The 19,468-nt window shown below is 49.2% G+C and overlaps 1 long non-coding RNA gene across 2 annotated transcripts; it reads left to right on the top strand.

Annotated features, from left to right (window-relative positions):
* The first annotated feature begins 3,786 nt into the window (after window positions 1-3,786).
* Window positions 3,787-19,018, top strand: LOC120388931. 2 transcript variants are annotated; one of them, XR_005590680.1, is made up of 3 exons: window positions 3,787-4,216; window positions 17,183-17,370; window positions 18,838-19,018. It is a non-coding gene; the product is annotated as an uncharacterized LOC120388931 (long non-coding RNA). The 2 variants fall into 2 exon arrangements; XR_005590679.1 differs by lacking the exon at window positions 3,787-4,216 and adding an exon at window positions 16,211-16,273.
* The last annotated feature ends 450 nt before the right edge of the window (window positions 19,019-19,468 follow it).

The following is a 19,468-nucleotide window of genomic DNA, read 5'->3' as shown; positions in this document are numbered from 1 at the left end:
CCTCCCTCAGTCAGTCTCCTTTTCTTACCAGTCCTCCGTACTGGCCTGTACCAGCTTACTTTCACCTCTGCCAAACCGGCTCATATTTCTAAACACAGAAAGGAAGGTGGTTGTGGCTGATCAGTGCAAGAGAGGACCAGGGGGAAGGAAGATGCTGGACTGGGACAGAGCAACTGGAGATGGGCCCTGAGGTTTAGCTGTAGCTGTGGGTCCTAATCTGACCTTCCCCAGAGTTTAGGGCGGGGTGGACTTGGGGTTCCAGTTTGTGGCTATGATAGAGACAGCCCCAGGCCACACAGTTAGGATCTAAACTCCCCTGAAGTCCAGGAGTGGTTGGGCACCTCGTGGTGAATGGGGAAGAGGGACAAGGTGAAGCTGTTGGTCTTGGTATAGATTTCAGGAGCTCAATGGCACGTCTAAATCTGGTGCGTACTCAAGACCTGACGCTGACAGACTGACTGAGCAGCTACGCCAGGCCACAGACATACCCAGGATAGGCTTTAGCAAAGGGTGCTGGGAGGTTTAACACTGTAGTCAAGAGTACAATCCAGGGCAGATTGTCAGGGCAGGGACCGTGTTTTATGATATAGCACCATGGACACCAATGGTATTAAGGAAACAAAACAGTCACACTGACAACTCCACCAGGGCCAGCTGTGAATTTAAAAATCAAGATCGTTTTCAATACAGAACTAGATTCTTGAAAAAATGGGTTTTTGATTTATTTTTTTATTTGTGGCAGTCTCTGCTTTCTTTGAAGATTTTTGATTTGTCATTGGAAAACCAAAAGCCCCAAAGTAGTTGAGTTTTTGGAAGTTTTCAGCTGAAATTTTTCCGTTTTCAGATGCCAAAACTGACATTTCCTTCCCAATTTTCAGGTTTTTAGTTCATTGATGAAAGGTTAAACTTTAATGCTGAAAATTTCAAGGGAAATTCATCTAAAATGTCCACAGGAAAAACCATTTTCTGCCCCACCCCAGGGTGCACCATGTTTAAGCCCTCACTGGTTGCAGGTGGAATCTGCCAATGTTCTGTTCTGCCCTGTGTCCTTATGATCTCCTAGAGGTTAATGTTTATTAGCCTGACGGACTGTGCGGGAATGTTGGTAATCAGAGAATCATGGAAATATTAGGCTGGAAGGGACCTCAAGATGTCATCAAGTCCAGCCCCCTGCAGTGAGGCAGGACAGAGTAAACCTAGACTGGGGGTGAGCCACCTTTGAGAAGTGGCCTGCCAAATCTTCAGTAATTTAAGGTTTTGCGCGCCTGTAATAAATTTTACATTTACAGCCCCCCCGACAGAACCCCAGACTGGCAGCTGGCTGAATGGGGCTGGTAGCCGGGACCCCGGCTGGCAGGGGCCGGCGGCGGGAAGCCCAGGCCAGCATCGGGCTGAGTGGCTCAGTGTGCTGCAGGTTTGGGGTTCCATCTGCTGCCCTCGCTGTCGGTCTGGGTTTCCATTCACCAAAGCAGGCAGCCGGCTGAGCGGGGCCGGCGGCCGGGACCCCAGCTGGCAGCAGTGTGCCAGTAAATATTGGCTCATGAGCCGCCTTTGGCACACATGCTGTAGGTTGCCAACCCCTGAACTAGACCATTCCTAACAGGGGGTTTGTCCAACCTGTTCTTAATAACCTTCGATGATGGCAATTCCAGAACCTCACCTGGAAGCCTATTTAAGAGCTTAACTTCCCTTATTGTTAGAAAGTTTTTCCTGCTATCGAACCTAAACAGATTAAGCCCATTAGTTCTAGTCCTACCTTCAGAGTCACTGAGTATAATTGATCACTGTCCTCTTTATAACAGCCCATAACATATCTGAAGACCATCAGGTCCCTCCTCAGTCTTCTTTTCTCATGACTAAACATGCTCAGTTTTTTAAATCTTTCCTCATAGGTCAGGTTTTCTAAACCTTTGATTATTTTAGTTGCTTTCCACTGGACTCTCTCCAATTTGTCCACATCTTTCCTAAAGTGTGACACCCAGAACCGGACATAGTCCTCCAGCTTGGACCTCACCAGTTTCCAGGAGGATGGGAAGACGATGTCCCATATCTTACATACAATGCTTCTGTTAGTAGACCACAGAATGACATTAGCCCTTTTTGCGACTGCGTCACACTGCTGACTCATATTCAATTATTGATCCACTGTGACCCCCAGATTCTTTTCAGCAGTATTGCCACCCTGCCAGTCATTCCCCATTTTATAGTTGTGCATTTGATTTTTCCTTCCTAAGTGATGTACTTTGCACTTGTCTCTATTGAATTTAATCTCATTTGATTTCACACCAATTCTGCAATTTGTTGAGGTCATTTTCACTTCTAATCTTGTCCTCAAAGTGCTGGCAACCCCTCCCAGCTTGGTGTCATCTGCAACTTTTATAATCATACTTTCCACTTCATTATTCAAATCATTAATTAATGAGAATAGTGAATAGTACCAGACTCAGGACAGACGCCTACAGGATGCCACTAGATACGGCCTCTCATGTTGACAGAGAATTGCTGATAACTGCTCTTTTAGTACAGTCTTTCAACCATTTGTGCACTCACTTTAAAATAATTTCATCTACACCACATTTCCATGGTCTTATTATGAGAGTATCATGTGGGACTATGTCAAAAGCTTCACTGAATTCTTCATAGATCCCATCTTTTGTTTCCCTGCTATCCACTAGGCCAGTAACTCTGTAAAAGGAAGAAAGTTAGGTTGGTTTGGCATGATTTGTTCTTGACAAATCCATGCTGGCTATTCCTCATAACCTTGTTATCCAGGTGCTTAACAACTGATTGTTTAATTTGTTCCAGCATCTTTCCAGGTTTGGAAGTGAGATTAACTGATCTATAACTCCCTATAACTAAAAAGCGCATCTCTCTCACCAGCAGAAGTTGGTACCGTGGAAGGTTTGACCTCACTCGCCTTGTCTGGCTAATAAAAACCAGACACACCCAGCAAACTGGAGGCCCCACAGTCCCTGGGCCAGCTGGACTCCAGGCCGGCTCACAAATGTGGGAATTTTACCTGGTGCCTCTCCAGCGCTGGCACCTCAGCAGGCAGAGCCCGTCTCTTCCCCACGCTCGCTCAGGTGTCTGGCCGTGGCTGAGCAATGCCGGCGTAACCCCCGTGTTTGCATTTCAGGGCGTGGTGACATCACTAGGGGAGCAAACAGTCAGGGGCTACGTGGCCCTTTGCTCTGTGGGCTGGAGACTTGCTGGAGCCTGGTGGGACCCTGCTGGAACGGGCCGAACCCTCCAGCCCTGGGTGCGGCGAGCTCGGGGGATGGGCCGGAGCCACCTGCAGCGACTTGGGAAACTCCTGTGGGGGGAGGGGCCTGGTGAGCAGAGTCAGTGACGGGACCATCAAGGGGGGGAATGGCCAACTGTCACCTAGGGAGGATGGGGGAGCCCAACTGTCTCCTGAGGGAGGATGGGGGGGGGCCCAACTGTCACCTGGGGGAGGATGGGAGGAGCCCAATTGTCACTTGGGGGGAGCCCAAATGTCATCTGAGGGAGGTGGCCAGAGGGGGGACTCAACTGTCACCTGGGAGGGGGATGGGGGGAGCCCAACTGTCACCTGGGGGAGGATGGGGGGAGCCCAGCTGCCACCTGAGGGGGGATCTCAATAGCTGTGTGGTGGGCTGGGGAAGGTTCAGGAAGATCCCTACAGCAGAGACCCCCACACGCTGCCTTTAGAAGAGGTGACCCCCCACCCCAGGGCTGCAGGGCACATTCCAGAGCCGAGTGGCCACTCTAGGGTCAGTGTCGGGGGTTTCGTCCATTTCCGATGGGCGTGTTTTGCAGACATTGGTGCTGGGTTTACAAGTTCTGGGATGTCGCTGCGTCTGGGTGTTATTGCAGGTCACCTGTGGATGGAGCTGGGTGAATAGTTGATGTTTCGGGCTGGCAGCAAACAGAAAACCAGAGCAGGGATTCGGGTCAGTTCCGAACGCTTTTGGAATTTGTCAGTAAATCGGGAAACTCTGCTTCGGGTCATAAAAATGTTTCACTCGGGGCAGCTTCCTAAGAATTCCTGCCCCACCCAACCTTTCTCTGGGGTGAGGGCACTCGTCTGGGATGTGGGAGACCCACATGTGGAACCCCACTTTGGAGCAGGGTCTTGAGCAGAAGCCTGGACCCTTGAACCTGAGATGTCAGGGAATGTCGGGGAGCGGCGGCCCAGACCCCTGAGGATGTAGCGAGCAGGAGGAGAGGCAGAGAGGTTAGCGCATTAGATTTTTAAATCATTTTTTATTGGTTTTACACTTGGTGTGTTTGGCAGCGGCATTTTCCCCCCCAATAATGTTGCTTCTTCTATACACAGATTTGTTTATTTTGTGGTTGTCATTCGGATGCTGGGGCTGTGCACACACTAGGATGACCAGATGTCCCGATTTTATAGGAACAGTCCTGATATTTGGGGCTTTTTCTTACACAGGTGCCAATTACCCCCCACTCCCTGTCCCGATTTTTCACACTTGCTATCTAGTCACCCTAGTACACACTGGGTTGTTGTCATTTCCGTGTCTACTTTCAGATTTGCCCTGGTTGTTAACACCCACATGAAGCACACAAATGTTACTTGTCCTGGTTTTAGAAGGGCAAACTGAGGCACCCAGATAGGAGGGGATTTACCAAAGCTCACACGGTGAGTCAGTGCCTCGGCTGGGAATGGAACCCAGTGCACCAAGCAAGCCCTGGCGTTAGCCCCAAGATCCTTCTTCCCACCCTCTGCAATGGGAAGTCTTGTGTCTTGTCAGTGCACAGAACTGACACCACGGGCATGGAAACAAAACATAACTGGGGGCTGGAATCTGTCTGGATTAGGATGCATCCACAGTTGCACCACCACTAGGGTTGTGTTAAAAACATTTGTGTTTGGACAATGGAAAGGATGATGCATATACTGTGGTTTTGAGTGAGTTTTAATAAAACAACACCTGAGTTATAATCTTTAGGCAGTGATGGACTGTTTGGGGGATTGATTGTACAGTTTGTGTCTCATACCATATCCCACTGGGCCAGCCAGTTCCCCCAACCTGGGACTGGATCAGAGCCTGAGTCCCTCTGTTGGGGAGGCTACATTTCATTTCTGGCTGAGATTGGAGGCTTGAAGCTCTGTGATCTCTGTTTTTAGCTGAGGCTGTCATGAGATTCTCTGCTGGGTGGGGTCAGAACTGAAGGAGCAGAACTAGACAGCGGGAGAGAGAAATTTTCCTTTTGAGAAACCAGCCCTTTCCTAATGCTGAATTTCAGGAGAAGCCAATGTGGGGGTGGCCACAGGGATGTTACGCAGGTGCAGAGCCAGCTTTAGGAAGTGCGGGGCTCAATTTGAACAGTTTCGATGGGGCCTCGGCAGGGATGACTTAAAAAAAAATGCATGTAAAAAAACACATGGGGCTTGTACTCACCGGGTGGTGCTCCGAGTCTTCGGGGGCACTTCGGCGGCAGGTCCTTCACTCGCTCCAGGTCTTTGGTGGCAGTGAAGGACCTGCCACCGAAGTGCCACTGAAGACCCAAAGCGCCACCAGGTGAGTAAAAATTAAAAAGGCACCTCTAGCCAGGGATGGGATTCTCACTGGGTGCGGGGCCCTCTTAGGCGCGGGGCCCGATTTGGGGGAATTGGTGAAATAGGCCTAAAGCCGGCCCTGCCAGGTGCTAATGGCAGTGGAGGTGTCTGCTAGACAGTCTGTCTGCTACTGTCAGCTCCACAACCCACAAGACAGAGGCCTGGTCTACACTAGGCGTTTAAACCGGTTTTAGGAGCGTAAAACCGATTTAACGCCACACCCGTCCACACTAAGAGGCCCTTTATATCGCTATAAAGGGCTCTTTAAACCGGTTTCTGTACTCCTCCCTAACGAGAGGAGTAGCGCTAATATCGGTATTACCATATCGGATTGGGGTTAGTGTGGCCGCAGATCGACGGTATTGGCCTCCGGGCGGTATCCCACAGTGCACCACTGACCGCTCTGGACAGCAATCTGAACTCGGATGCAGTGGCCAGGTAGACAGGAAAAGCCCCGCGAACTTTTGAATATTTCCTGTTTGCCTAGCGTGGAGCTCAGATCAGCACGTGTGGCGATGCAGTTAAAAATCAAAATAAAGAAAGAGCTCCCGCATGGACCATGCGGATGTGATCACTGTAAGGGCAGGCAAATCTGTTCTATCAGCGCTCCGTTACAGAAGACGAAATTCAAAATCATTTTTAAAAAATCTCCAGACAGACGCCATAGCAGGGGCTCAGCGCACTGCTGCGTGACAAATGTAACGGAAAGCCCAAGAATCAAATGGACGCTAGTGGACTGGAGGACTCAAGCTATCCCACAGTTCCTGCAGTCTCCGAAAAGTATTTGCATTCTTGGCTGAGCTCCAAATGCTTCTAGGGTCAAACACAGTGTCCGCGGTGGGTCAGGGCATAGCTCGGCAATTTACGCACCCCCCCACCCACCCTCAGAAGTGAAAGGGAAAACAATCCTCTCTTGATTCTTTAACATTTCACCCTATCTTTACTGAATGCTGCAGATAGACCCGATGCTGCAGCACTCAACACCAACATCCTTGCTCCCCCCCGCCATGGGTGGCGGATGGTGCAATACGACTGGTATTCGTCCTCGTCATCAGCCTATTGGCACATGGGGCAGTGCAAAAGGACTGGTAACCATGCAGACTAGCATCCGTTAGGTCGATCAAGGGTGCCTGGTCCTAATTTTTCATGGTAGATGGTACAGTATGGCTGATAACCATCATTGTCATAGCAACAGGGGGCTGAGCTCTGTCAGCCCCCACCCTTCATGTGTAAAAAAAAGATTCAATTGCCCCTGGACTAGCAGAGGGATGCTCGGCTCCTCTGCTCCACACTCCTTACTGTCCTGTCTGGACTATCATAGCAGCTGGAGGCTGCCTTCCACTCATTTCTCACTAACAAGTCAGTGTGTCTTATTCCTGCATTCTTTATTACTTCATCACACAAGTGGGGGGACAATGCTACGGTAGCCCAGGAAGGCTGGGGGAAGAACGGAATCAACAGGTGGGGTTGTTGCAGGAGCACCTCCTGTGAATAGCATACAGCTCATAATTTCTGCAGGATCTGACACAGAGCAGCTGTGCTCTCTGATACAGTGGTTCTCTAGTACACTTGCCCATATTCTAGGCAGGACTGATTCTATTTTTAGATACCAAAAAGGAGGGATTGACTCTGGGATTCATTCCCAATTTTGGCTTTTGCGCCCCTGGCTAAGAGCAGCCAGGGGCACTTATGACAGCAGCAAATGGTGCAAAACGACTGGTAGCCATGCTCATCTTTTTACCAATTTATGGATTGGTAGATGGTACAGTATGGCTGATAACCATCTCTGCTGTCATGCAAAAGCAAAAGCATGCTGCTGTGTAGCGCTGCTGAATCGCCTCTGTCAGCGGCATCTAGTACACATACGGTGAAAGTCACAAAAGGCAAAACAGGCTCCACGATTGCCATGCTATGGCATCTGCCAGGGCAATCCAGGGAAAAAAGGCGCAAAATGCTTGTCTGCCGTTGCTTTCCCAGAGGAAGGAGTGACTGACGACATTTACCCAGAACCACCCGCGACAATGATTTTTGCCCCATCAGGCACTGGGATCTCAACCCGGAAATTCCAAGGGGCGGGGGAGGCTGCGGGAACTATGGGATAGCTACGGAATAGCTACCCACAGTGCAACGCTCCAGAAGTCGATGCTAGCCTCGGACCGTGGACGCACACCACCGATTTAATGTGTTTAGTGTGGCCGCGCGCACTCGATTTTATACAATCTGTTTTACAAAACCGGTTTATGCAAATTCGGAATAGTCCCGTAGTGTAGACGTACCTAGAGAAATACACGAAACTCTGGGGCAGAGACAAAAAACACAAATTTGCACAGTTGCAATTGTATAATTAGCCAGTAGATGGCAGCATTAAGGTGTGACTGGAAAAAATAAAGGGACCAACGCAGGTAAAATGGAGTAGTCCACTGGGATTGGTGTTAAGTGCCATCTAGTGGATGGGAAGGTGCCTTCACCTGGACAAGCCTGCAGGGGTCAGAGATGAAATATTTCCAGGGGTTTCTTGTTATCTCTGCTCTCCTCCTTTAAGAATTGCACATTGTCTAATAACCCCTCACTGGAACCCTTGCAGCACCGTTGACATTCCCAGCCAAGTGCATATCGCTGAAGACCCTGTACAGATGTGAGACATCCAAGGGGCCATGTGCCCTTCCAGTGATGGGAATCGCCCCTACACCCACCCACAGATTAACCCCAGTCACTGTTCTCTGACCAGTCATCCTGTGACTCCCCTGATGGGAACTTTACACTGATCAGAAAATAAACACCAAGGAAACTAACAAGAGAAACTCAAATAATTAACAGGAGACGGGACCTTTCACTCAGACACTCTGCACTGTTATGACGTAACATTTCTATTGTGGTAGCACCTAGAGACCAACTGGGTCAGGACCCCATTGTGCCTGGCAGTGTACAAACAGCGAGCGAATGACAGCCCCAGCCCCAAAGAGCTCACAGGCTAATATCTGAATCCCAAGCATCCGCTGGAGACAGAAGAAACCCCAGTAGGGTGCTGCTTACACTGTATGCTGGCTAGAATCTATATCTCACATATTAATAATATGTACAATCCTCGCTGTATATATTAGTATGCATTAAGCATAAATAGTATAAACACAAATATTAAAAAAAATTATGTAGCATAATTTGGCCTATTCCTGTTCACTTGTGCTAAGTATCTGAGCACATTTTGCATTCACTGAAGGAAGCTTTGGCTTATAAATAGGAAAACTGCCAGGACCAGGACATGTGAGTGTTTTATCATAGCAACAGGCAGGGAGTTACTCTGTATTCAAATGTCAAAGGAAAAGGACAAGACATATGATTATTCCAGCCTAACACAGACCTGGGTGTTGCCATCTCACTGTTTGGTACCATGAGTTCAGAACAAAGAAATAAGGGGAGCACCCTGGTACCAGAGAAACAAGGTAGAAAGCTGATTGGCTTATTATTAATAGTTATAAATACACAAATACATGCAGCCATATGCTCAGTATTACATAATAGGCAACTGAAGAGCAAGTGAGGGCTGTTCTAATCACTAAAGCACCATAAGGTCATGCTGCCATTTACAATATAGCCCCTTTACACCACTCTAGCAATGCAAAGGATCTTTAAAACATTTACACCTTTTTTATGCTCCTGGGTTGAATTCACTAAAAGTGGGAACAATTCAGTAACAACAATGGGAACAGATACGGAGGCAGGCTGCTACATTCTGCTGTGCCTGAGGGGACAGAGTCTGCCACACGTCCACCTCCAAACACCCCAACGCCCTGCCCCTCCATGCCAGGCATGCTGGACTAGCGAGCCAGAATCTCACCCACTCGCCCAGCCCCACCTCCTGGCCTGTCACTTCATCTCTCTGCACCTCAGCTCCCATCTGTGAAATGGGGATAATAATTCTGCCTTGTCTCCATGGCATTTTCAAAGCCCTAAGGGATTTAGGAGCACTTGTACACGACTGTGCTCTGTGCCCACGGCCTTGTGCTCCTAAATCTCTCACAAGTGCTTTAGAAAATCTTCCCTTAGATTGTGAGCTGTCCTGGGTGGGGATTGTCTCTCACTAAGGGTTTTTCTGCACAAGGAGCAGCTGGCGGAGATGTAAATCATTGCGGGGGTGGGGGAACTGGGCGTACATAGGGAGATGTCAGTCATTGCCGGGGGGCTGGCCTGGATATGTGTGCCATAGGGTGCGTCTCCTGGGGACTCTCTTACTCAAGTGTCTGAGAGGCATTTTCCCGTTTACCTCATAGTGAAAATGGTGTACATTAACCCTGACCAAGGCTCTCTAATTCCAGAATAAGGATATCCCCACAGGGGCTTATCCCGAGATCACTGCAGTGATTATTTACACAATAGTTCCGCTGGTCGATTTCCATCTGCAGACACACCCTTAGTGAGAGACAGCTCCTGCCTGGAAGAGTTCACAATCTAAGGGAAGATTTTCAAAAGCACTTGAGGGATTTAGGAGCACAAGGAAGTGAGCACAAAGCACAGTCACACACTTGTGCTCCTAAATCCCTTAGGGGCTTTGAAAATTCAGCCCTCAGACACAGCAGAATTATTATCCCCATTTCACAGATGGGGAACTGAGGCCCAGAGAGATGAAGTGACAGGCCCAAGGACTCTGTAGCAGAGCTGGGACTTGAAGCCCAAACTCCCAGCCAGAATTTAGCAATGCATCCTTAGCTTTGTTAAATGCAACATCACAGGCTTCAGTCCACTTCCAGGCCTTGTTCTGCTCAAGTTGCTCATGAAGTGGTTTTAGCAGTGTGACTAACTGTGATATGAACTTTCCATAATAGTTCAGTAGTCCTAGAAACGAGCGCAGCTGGCTTACATTTCGAGGTGGGGGAGCCTCCACAATAGCTTTAACTTTTGCAGGGGCCTTATGAAGACCTGCAGAATCAATGATGTGTCCCAAATATTCAACAGAGGGCTTGAAGAATTCACACTTGTCTTTGCGAACTCGTAGGCCATACTCTTCCAGTCTTCGTAGGGTAGCCTCTAAATTCTTTAAGTGATCCTCTTTATTTCTTTCAGTGACCAGGATATCATCCAGATAGCACTGAACTCCTGACAAGCCACACAAGATCTGGTCCATAGCCCTCTGGAACAGGGCGGGAGCAGACGTTATTCCGAAGGGTAGGCGACAGTATCGATAAAGCCCCTTATGAGTCACAATAGTCAACAGCTCTTGGGATTTTTCATCGACGTGCATCTGTAAATATGCTTGACTCAGATCAATCTTACTGAACTTTTGTCCCCCAGACAGGCCTGCAAAGAGGTCATCGATGCGAGGAAGCGAGTATTGCTCTGCACACAACACTGGGTTGACAGTGACTTTAAAATCACCGCAAATTCGGATAGAGCCATCTTTCTTTACTATTGGAATGATAGGAGTGGACCATGAGCTTTGGGTAATTGGTATTAGGACTCCATTGGTGACCAGACACTCCTGGTCTGCTTCAACTTTTGGCCTGATGGCATATGGCACAGTTCGGGCTTTCAGATATTTTGGTGGACTGTCAGGTTTAATGTTCAAGGTCACAGTGATTCCCTTCATACTTCCCAAATCATCTCCAAAAACAGCAGCATGTTTCCTTAGAATAGGGGTTAGACTGGTTTCTTCTTTAGTCATCCGGTGCACTTCTGCCCAGTTCAGTTGAATCTTCCCAAGCCAAGACCGACCCATTAAGGCTGGGTAGTTACCTCTCACCACAAACAGTGGCAACTTAGCAGCCTGTCCATTGAGCTCCACCTTAACATCAGTAGTGCCCAACATGGGCACAGCTTCTCCCGTATACATCTTCAGAACAGTTTTTGTTGCCTTAAGTGGAAGATGCTCTAGCTTTTCTTTATACACAGTCTCGGAGACCAGCGAGACGGCTGCACCGGTGTCCAGTTCCATGCCTATAGGTTTGCCATCCAACAACGGGGTTACCCAGTATTCATGTGAGCCCACTGCCAAAGACAAAACATGCAGTGGCACTTCCTCTTGCAATGAGGTGTCACCTTGATCATCCTGGGTCTGCTCTAGGGTATGCAGGGTTCCTCTTTTTGTCGGCAAGACCACAGGCCTCTTTTTCTTTTGTTTACAGGTACACTCAATGTGTCCCTTTTTGCCACAGTGTCGACACACCAGGTCCTTACACCAGCATTCTGATGCCTGGTGACTCGGCTTACCACAGCGGTAACATTCTTGACTCTGCATAGTTTTGTGGGTCAGTTCTTGTATTGCGCCTCCCTTGTAGCCAGTTCCATGGAGACAGCAATATCAACAGCCTTCTGTAATGTAAGCTGAGCCTCTGTCAGTAGGCGCTTCCGTATAGCTTCACTGTAGAGACCACACACTAACCTGTCACGCAGGGCATCATTTAACATCTCTTTAAATTCACAGTGTTCTGCTAGCTTTTTTAAAATTGCTACAAATTGTACAACTGTTTCATCTTCCTTTTGGTCTCTTTTGTGGAACCTATATCTTTCAGCAATTACCAGTGGTTTTGGGGAAAAATGGGACCCCAGGATTTCCACAATGTCACTGTAAGATTTAGTCTCAGGCTTAACAGGGTGCAGTAAGCTGCGCAGCAGGGAGTAGGTTTTAGCCCCTACAACACTTAACAATATTGGCATCTTCTTCTTTTTTTTTTATTTATTCGCTTCTGTAATGTCATTTGCAATAACAAAAAGCTCAAAACGCTCAGTATACACATGCCACTGCTCTATATTCTCATCAAAAGGTTCCAATGGCCTGGTCAGAGTAGCCATGATTTTTAGTGTCACTTTCACAGTCAGTGCAAACAAGCAGGTTTTTTGTTTGTTTGTTCTTTACCTTGACTTCTACTTCCTTCTGTTACTGGAGCAGCACCGGAATCCCATCCATCATCACCATTTGTTATATCCTTGGGGGCAGCTGATTTAGGAAGAAATCACTTGAGACCAGAGAGCAGACAGCTAACAAAACTACCATTTTATTTACAGACACAGAGCTCACCCAACCAGCCGAAGCTGGCTGGGCTATCACCTAATAATCTAACTCAGTTGCCATAGGAACAAAAACCATGACAACCAAATACACAACAGGAAGGAGGCAATGGCTCACCAATCCACATCAGCCCCTGCTCAGTCAGGGCCCCCTCCTACCTCCAGGCAGGCTCTGCATCAGGCTGCTGCAGCTGCCAGACCAGCCCTGGAGCAGATGCAGCCCAGCAGGTTGTGGGGAGGAGGAGACATCCAGCAATGAGGAGTGTGGGGAGAGCAGAGAGGGATGGAGGGAGGCAGGACAGAGCCGAGTACAGGGGGAGGGGAACAGGGTCTAGGGAAGAGGCAGAGAAGGGGCGGGGCTTCAGGGGAAGAGGCGGGCAGGGGCGGGGACTCAGGGGTCGTGTTTTCAGCCAATAGAAATTTGGCAACTCTAGTCAGTGACTGACAACCTCCCTGATGGGGGAAGGGAGGGAACTGAAGGAGGCTGGAGGACTTACCTGGGCAAAAACTGTTAAAGCAGGGGCCTATTCTGCAGCACTGACCAATGGCGTCTCCCCAACACACACTCAGAGCCCCCTCCCCACCCTCCCTCCTGCTCACAGCTGGTCAGTGGGAATCTCCCTTTGCCTCCTCCTGCAAAATGCTGCTGCTCCCACCACAAGTCTCCAGCTCCATAGGATGGGCAGGCCCCGTTTCTCCATCATGAAGGTGATGACAGGTGCAGACACCAGGAGGAGCAGGACCAGGGCACAGCGGGTGGTCCAGATGGCGAGGGACATGGCCGGCCCTTTAACATGGAAAGGGACATGGTGATGGCCGTGTGCAAAGCAGCATGTGAGACTGCAGTGCCAGTGCTGGACACAGAGCAGCAGCTCTGTAATGGGGACCCCGTGTGAGCTCGCGGAGCCTAGATCTAAGGGGGGATCATACGGCAGGGGGCACGTTTTCCTGACGGGAGCCCTAAGTGATGGCGCTTCTTGGGGAGAGTCCACCCTTTGCCCCAGCACTGGGTCACTCTTGCCGCAGTTTGCTCAGGCTACACCCGGATTCTGTTAAAAGGCCTCACAAAAGCTTGTGACTGACACAGCAGCCCAGACCCTATCGCCCCTCTCCAGTGTGGCTGGCAGTTCATCATGGAGGCGACCCCACCCTGGGCAGAGGGCAGCACGAGGCCTTGGCACCAGCTGTGTCCTCAGAAAAGGGTGACAGTGGGACGTAAGCAATGCCATGGGGCTTTTCTACCCTTCTGTCCTGGGGGAATTGCACTGGCAGAGCCCAGTTCGTACTAGGGGTGACTGCGCTGCAGGCTGAGGAGTTACTGCCCCCAGGATGAGTGTGGCCCAGGCTTTATGCCCTGAGGCCAGAGCTGGGGGCACAGAGCTGGGCTTTGATAATCAGGGTGTGACAGAGCAATAGCCCGTTACCTGTGGGGGTCGGCTTCTCCGCTCCTCCACTGCTGCTCGCGCTGCCTGTGGGACAAGGGCAAAGAGAATTGCACTGTGTGGGAGAGACACCTGCAGCCTCTGCAGGGACTGGCCTACCAGAGACAGACAGAGCTGCTCTGTCAGCCACTGGGGCCAGATTTCTCATGGGTGTAAATGAGCATCACACTACTGGAGTCACTGGACGTAGATCTCCAAGTGCTGTAAACTGGCATTCCTCCATTGGAGTCCATATGGCTCTGCCAGATTACATCACCTGTCATAAGAACATAAGAACATAAGAAAGGCCGTACCGGGTCAGACCAAAGGTCCATCTAGCCCAGTATCTGTCTACCGACAGTGGCCAATGCCAGGTGCCCCAGAGGGAGTGAACCTAACAGGCAATGATCAAGTGATCTCTCTCCTGCCATCCATCTCCATCCTCTGACGAACAGAGGCTAGGGACACCATTCTTACCCATCCTGGCTAATAGCCATTTATGGACTTAGCCACCATGAATTTATCCAGTCCCCTTTTAAACATTGTTATAGTCCTAGCCTTCACAACCTCCTCAGGTAAGGAGTTCCACAAGTTGACTGTGCGCTGCGTGAAGAAGAACTTCCTTTTATTTGTTTTAAATCTGCTGCCTATTAATTTCATTTGGTGACCCCTAGTTCTTGTATTATGGGAATAAGTAAATAACTTTTCCTTATCCACTTTCTCAACATCACTCATGATTTTATATACCTCTATCATGTCCCCCCTTAGTCTCCTCTTTTCCAAACTGAAGAGTCCTAGCCTCTTTAATCTTTCCTCATATGGGACCCTCTCTAAACCCCTAATCATTTTAGTTGCTCTTTTCTGAACCTTTTCTAGTGCTAGAATATCTTTTTTGAGGTGAGGAGACCACATCTGTACACAGTATTCGAGAGGTGGGTGTCCCATGGAGTGATCTAAGGGCAATAGTATATTCTCAGTCTTATTCTCTATCCCCTTTTAATTATTCCTAACATCCTGTTTGCTTTTTTGACCGCCTCTGCACACTGCGTGGACATCTTCAGAGAACTATCCACGATAACTCCAAGATATTTTCCTGACTCGTTGTAGCTAAATTAGCCCCCATCATGTTGTATGTATAGTTGGGGTTATTTTTTCCAATGTGCATTACTTTACATTTATCCACATTAAATTTCATTTGCCATTTTGTTGCCCAATCACTTAGTTTTGTGAGATCTTTTTGAAGTTCTTCACAATCTGCTTTGGTCTTAACTATCTTGAGTAGTTTAGTATCATCTGCAAACTTTGCCACCTCACTGTTTACCCCTTTCTCCAGATCATGTATGAACAAATTGAATAGGATTGGTCCTAGGACTGACCCTTGGGGAACACCACTAGTTACCCCTCTCCATTCTGAGAATTTACCATTAATTCCTACCCTTTGTTCCCTGTCCTTTAACCAGTTCTCAATCCATGAAAGGACCTTCCCTTTTATCCCATGACAGCTTAATTTATGTAAGAGCCTTTGGTGAGGGACCTTGTCAAAGGCTTTCTGGAAATCTAAGTACACTATGTCTACCGGATCCCCCTTGTCCACATGTTTGTTGACCTCTTCAAAGAACTCTAATAGATTAGTAAGACACGATTTCCCTTTACAGAAACCATGTTGACTATTGCTCAAGAGTTTATGTTTTTCTATGTGTCTGACAATTTTATTCTTTACTATTGTTTCAACTAATTTGCCCGGTACCGACGTTAGACTTACCAGTCTGTAATTGCCAGGATCACCCCTGTCCCTGGACTCTCTTGCTCTGAGTTTCACACTGAGTTTCCCCACTGCAGACTTAGCGAGGACGTCACTGTCCATTTAACAAACCAACATTTCACTGATCCCTGGCACGTGGCACTTAGGTTGAAACTCCGTGGGGGTGAAAATGCCCCAGGAAGCCCTGAGCCAGGATTTCCCTGTCCCCCCATTCAGATGCTCTTCTCTGTGGAGCACCCTCGGGAGCCTGAATGTGCTGGAGACCCCTGCACCCTTCAGACAGCCCGGGGCTCACCCGGTGGGCAGAGCGGATTGGGTGACAGGCTGTGTGCACGGGCGACAATCCCCAGCCGCCCCTGAGCCTGGGGCAGCACCAGGTCTGGGCCCTGCTCACGCCCAGTGCTGAGGGTTCAGGGGAGTTAAGTGCTGCCTGGCCCTGGGGCTGGCCCCTATGCACAGGCCGGGTTCACTGCAGAGAGCTGGGTCTCCCCCGGTGTAACTGCTGCAAGCAGAGGAGTTAATCCAGAGGTGAGTTTGGGGAAGGGGAGAGCTGGGGGGACAGGGCTGGGGTTGGATGCCCGGGGTCTGGTACAAGAGCGTCTCCATGAGCTCTGGGGTCTGACTCCTCCCCGCTGCTGCTCGGCTGGCCTGTGCAATGGGGACAAGGAGAATCTGGGCCTGTCAGAGCCTCCAGGTGACACTCAGTGTGTGAGAAACACGGCTGCAATGGCTGAACTCAGCCCCCTCCACCAGTCAAATGGGACATTACAGTTCCCTGAATGGAAACCTCCCCAAAGGGGCTCCCCCTGGCTCTGTCAGACCTGCCAAGTGTCACACACATCATGGGCCTTTGGCAGCCCTGTCACCGTGCGTAGAAGCTATGGGTGTGGGCCTGGACTCCTCACTCGGCGTCCTGGACCCCGGGGGTGACTCTCAGCTACAAGCCAGGAGACCCTGCAATCTAGGCCCAGCTCTTCCATTGAGTGTTAACTTCTCTGTGCTCTTCACTGCCCCAGGTACTGCCTCTATGGTACAGGTGAAACTGTCATTCACTCCTTGTACAGATCAATGTGGTGGCACAGGGTCACTTGAGGCAGTGCTGGGAACACGGCAAAAGTATTGAATTCAGCAAACCCCAGTCCCATCTAGTTTCTCTCATTGCCTTTCAGAGGGAATGTGCGAGATTTATGTGCTTGGCTGTGCTGCCCTTAACGGTACCCACAGTCGTGTCTCCATCTGGTGCACATGGAGAAAACCTACTTCTGCCCATCACCCTGTCACTCAGCTATGTTTCTCTGGATTCTCTCCCAGCCATTGTATGAACGATTGTACTCACTCTGCCATTCATCACTCTTACCAGTAACGCTGAACTGCTTGGCAGGGCTGAGCTGGGATCTGCTCACCCGGTTGTCTGTGTCCTTGGTTTCGTACCCGCAGGAGTAATTCCCGGAGCTGCCGCTGGATACTGTGTGGTTCCAGCTGTAGATTACCTTCTCCTCTGAGACTGTCTGCGATGAAACCTCCTCCCCATCCTTGCAGAAGACGATGCGGGTCGCCAGGACCTGGGAGAATACGGAGCACTGGAGCCGCATGGAGTCACCTGGCCGGGCAGACGTCGGGCTCAGGTAGAGATGGGGGGCTCGGCGAGGGCCTGGGAAGGGAAATGGGTCAGAGCTGTCAGTGAGGCTGTTGGTGGTGCCCATTTAGTGGGGGAGCCAGGGAGCAGTTTGTCAAGGGAAGCTGGTTACTGTGGAAGCAGCTCACAGCTGCTCAGAGTAGGTCTACACTGCAATCAAATCCCCATGGCTGACCCATGCCAGCTGACTCAAGATGGCGGGTCTTGGGCTATGGGACTGTTTGCACAGCACAAGCCAGCTGTGGGTGTCTAACTGCAGTGTAGAAGCACTCTGCCTGCTGCAGGGTCTGCTCAATGTGTCTGGAGCAGGCTCTTATTTCAGCATTTCTGGGTACTGGGGGATAATATCAGATCTGAGAGTGTCAGCTCTTCGGGGGCAGGGATCAGAGCCTCACATAGGGGGGTGCAAAACCTGGCGCGATGGGGCCCTGATCCCTGAGAGGGCATCTGGGGCCACAGTAATCATAATAATTAATAATAATCTTACATAAGAACATAAGAACATAAGAAAGGCCGTACCGGGTCAGACCAAAGGTCCATCTAGCCCAGTATCTGTCTACCGACAGTGGCCAATGCCAGGTGCCCCTGAGGGAGTGAACCTAACAGGCAATGATCAAATGATCTCTCTCCTGCCATCCATCTCCATCCTCTGATGAACAGAGGCTAGGGACACCATTCTTACCCATCCTGGCTAATAGCCATTTATGGACTTAGCCACCATGAATTTATCCAGTCCCCTTTTAAACATTGTTATAGTCCTAGCCTTCACAACCTCCTCAGGTAAGGAGTTCCACAAGTTGACTGTGCGCTGTGTGAAGAAGAACTTCCTTTTATTTGTTTTAAACCTGCTGCCTATTAATTTCATTTGGTGACCCCTAGTTCTTGTATTATGTGAATAAGTAAATAACTTTTCCTTATCCACTTTCTCAACATCACTCATGATTTTATATACCTCTATCATGTACCACCTTAGTCTTCTCTTTTCCAAACTGAAGAGTCCTAGCCTCTTTAATCTTTCCTCATATGGGACCTTCTCTAAACCCCTAATCATTTTAGTTGCTCTTTTCTGAACCTTTTCTAGTGCTAGAATATCTTTTTTGAGGTGAGGAGAACACATCTGTACACAGTATTCGAGATGCGGGCGTACCATGGATTTATATAAGGGCAATAATATATTCTCAGTCTTATTCTCTATCCCCTTTTTAATGATTCCTAACATCCTGTTTGCTTTTTTGACCGCCTCTGCACACTGCGTGGACATCTTCAGAGAACTATCCACGATAACTCCAAGATCTTTTTCCTGACTCGTTGTAGCTAAATTAGCCCCCATCATGTTGTATGTATAGTTGGGGTTATTTTTTCCAGTGTGCATTACTTTACATTTATCCACATTAAATTTCATTTGCCATTTTGTTGCCCAATCACTTAGTTTTGTATCACTTAGTATCTTCTGTAGCTGGAAGCCTTTTCTATCAATACAAACCCTTCTGGCATGAGTGTATGTGGGGACAGACAGACAGACGGACTCACCGGGAGCTGAGCAGATCTCCTGGATGCTGGGACTCAGCGCTGCGAATAGAAAGGTTCGATGTGGTTAGTGCTGGAGTTAAAATCTCTCCCTTGTCTGAGGTCCCTCTTCAGGGACAAAAACTGCCTTTAATAAACAGGGAAATAAATTCCTAATTTGTGTTTTGGTGAAGAAGCAAATGGGGCAAGACATTAGATCTGGAACATGGCAGATTCCTCATGCACGCAAAACTTGGCTGAGCTGGGAACCCCCTTTCCCTTCAGCTCTCTAGCCTAGTGGCTTCTGCTCCTAGGTAAGGAGGGGACAATTTGCAGTTGCTCCCAGATCCTACCTGCTCCCTTAGCCCTGTCTGAATTCAGCAGAAGAGAAACTCTGGTCTCTCTCTCTGCTCCAATCTGCCCCCGTCTGCGCCTCTTGGTAGGAAACTCCAGCCAGTCCCTCTTTCAGTCCATGGGGTCTGTAGATGTTGGATGAGCCTTACCCTTTTTCCTCCATCCTGGTCTCCAGTCCCTGGTGAGAATGACCCAGCTGCCCCAGGGGGAAATTCACCCTTTGGGGT

Source organism: Mauremys reevesii, linkage group 22 (genome assembly GCF_016161935.1).
Source record: "Mauremys reevesii isolate NIE-2019 linkage group 22, ASM1616193v1, whole genome shotgun sequence".
In the NCBI taxonomy this organism is placed as follows: domain Eukaryota; kingdom Metazoa; phylum Chordata; order Testudines; family Geoemydidae; genus Mauremys; species Mauremys reevesii.
Note: the sequence above shows the minus strand (reverse complement) of the source record. Positions and strands in the feature narration are given on the sequence as shown.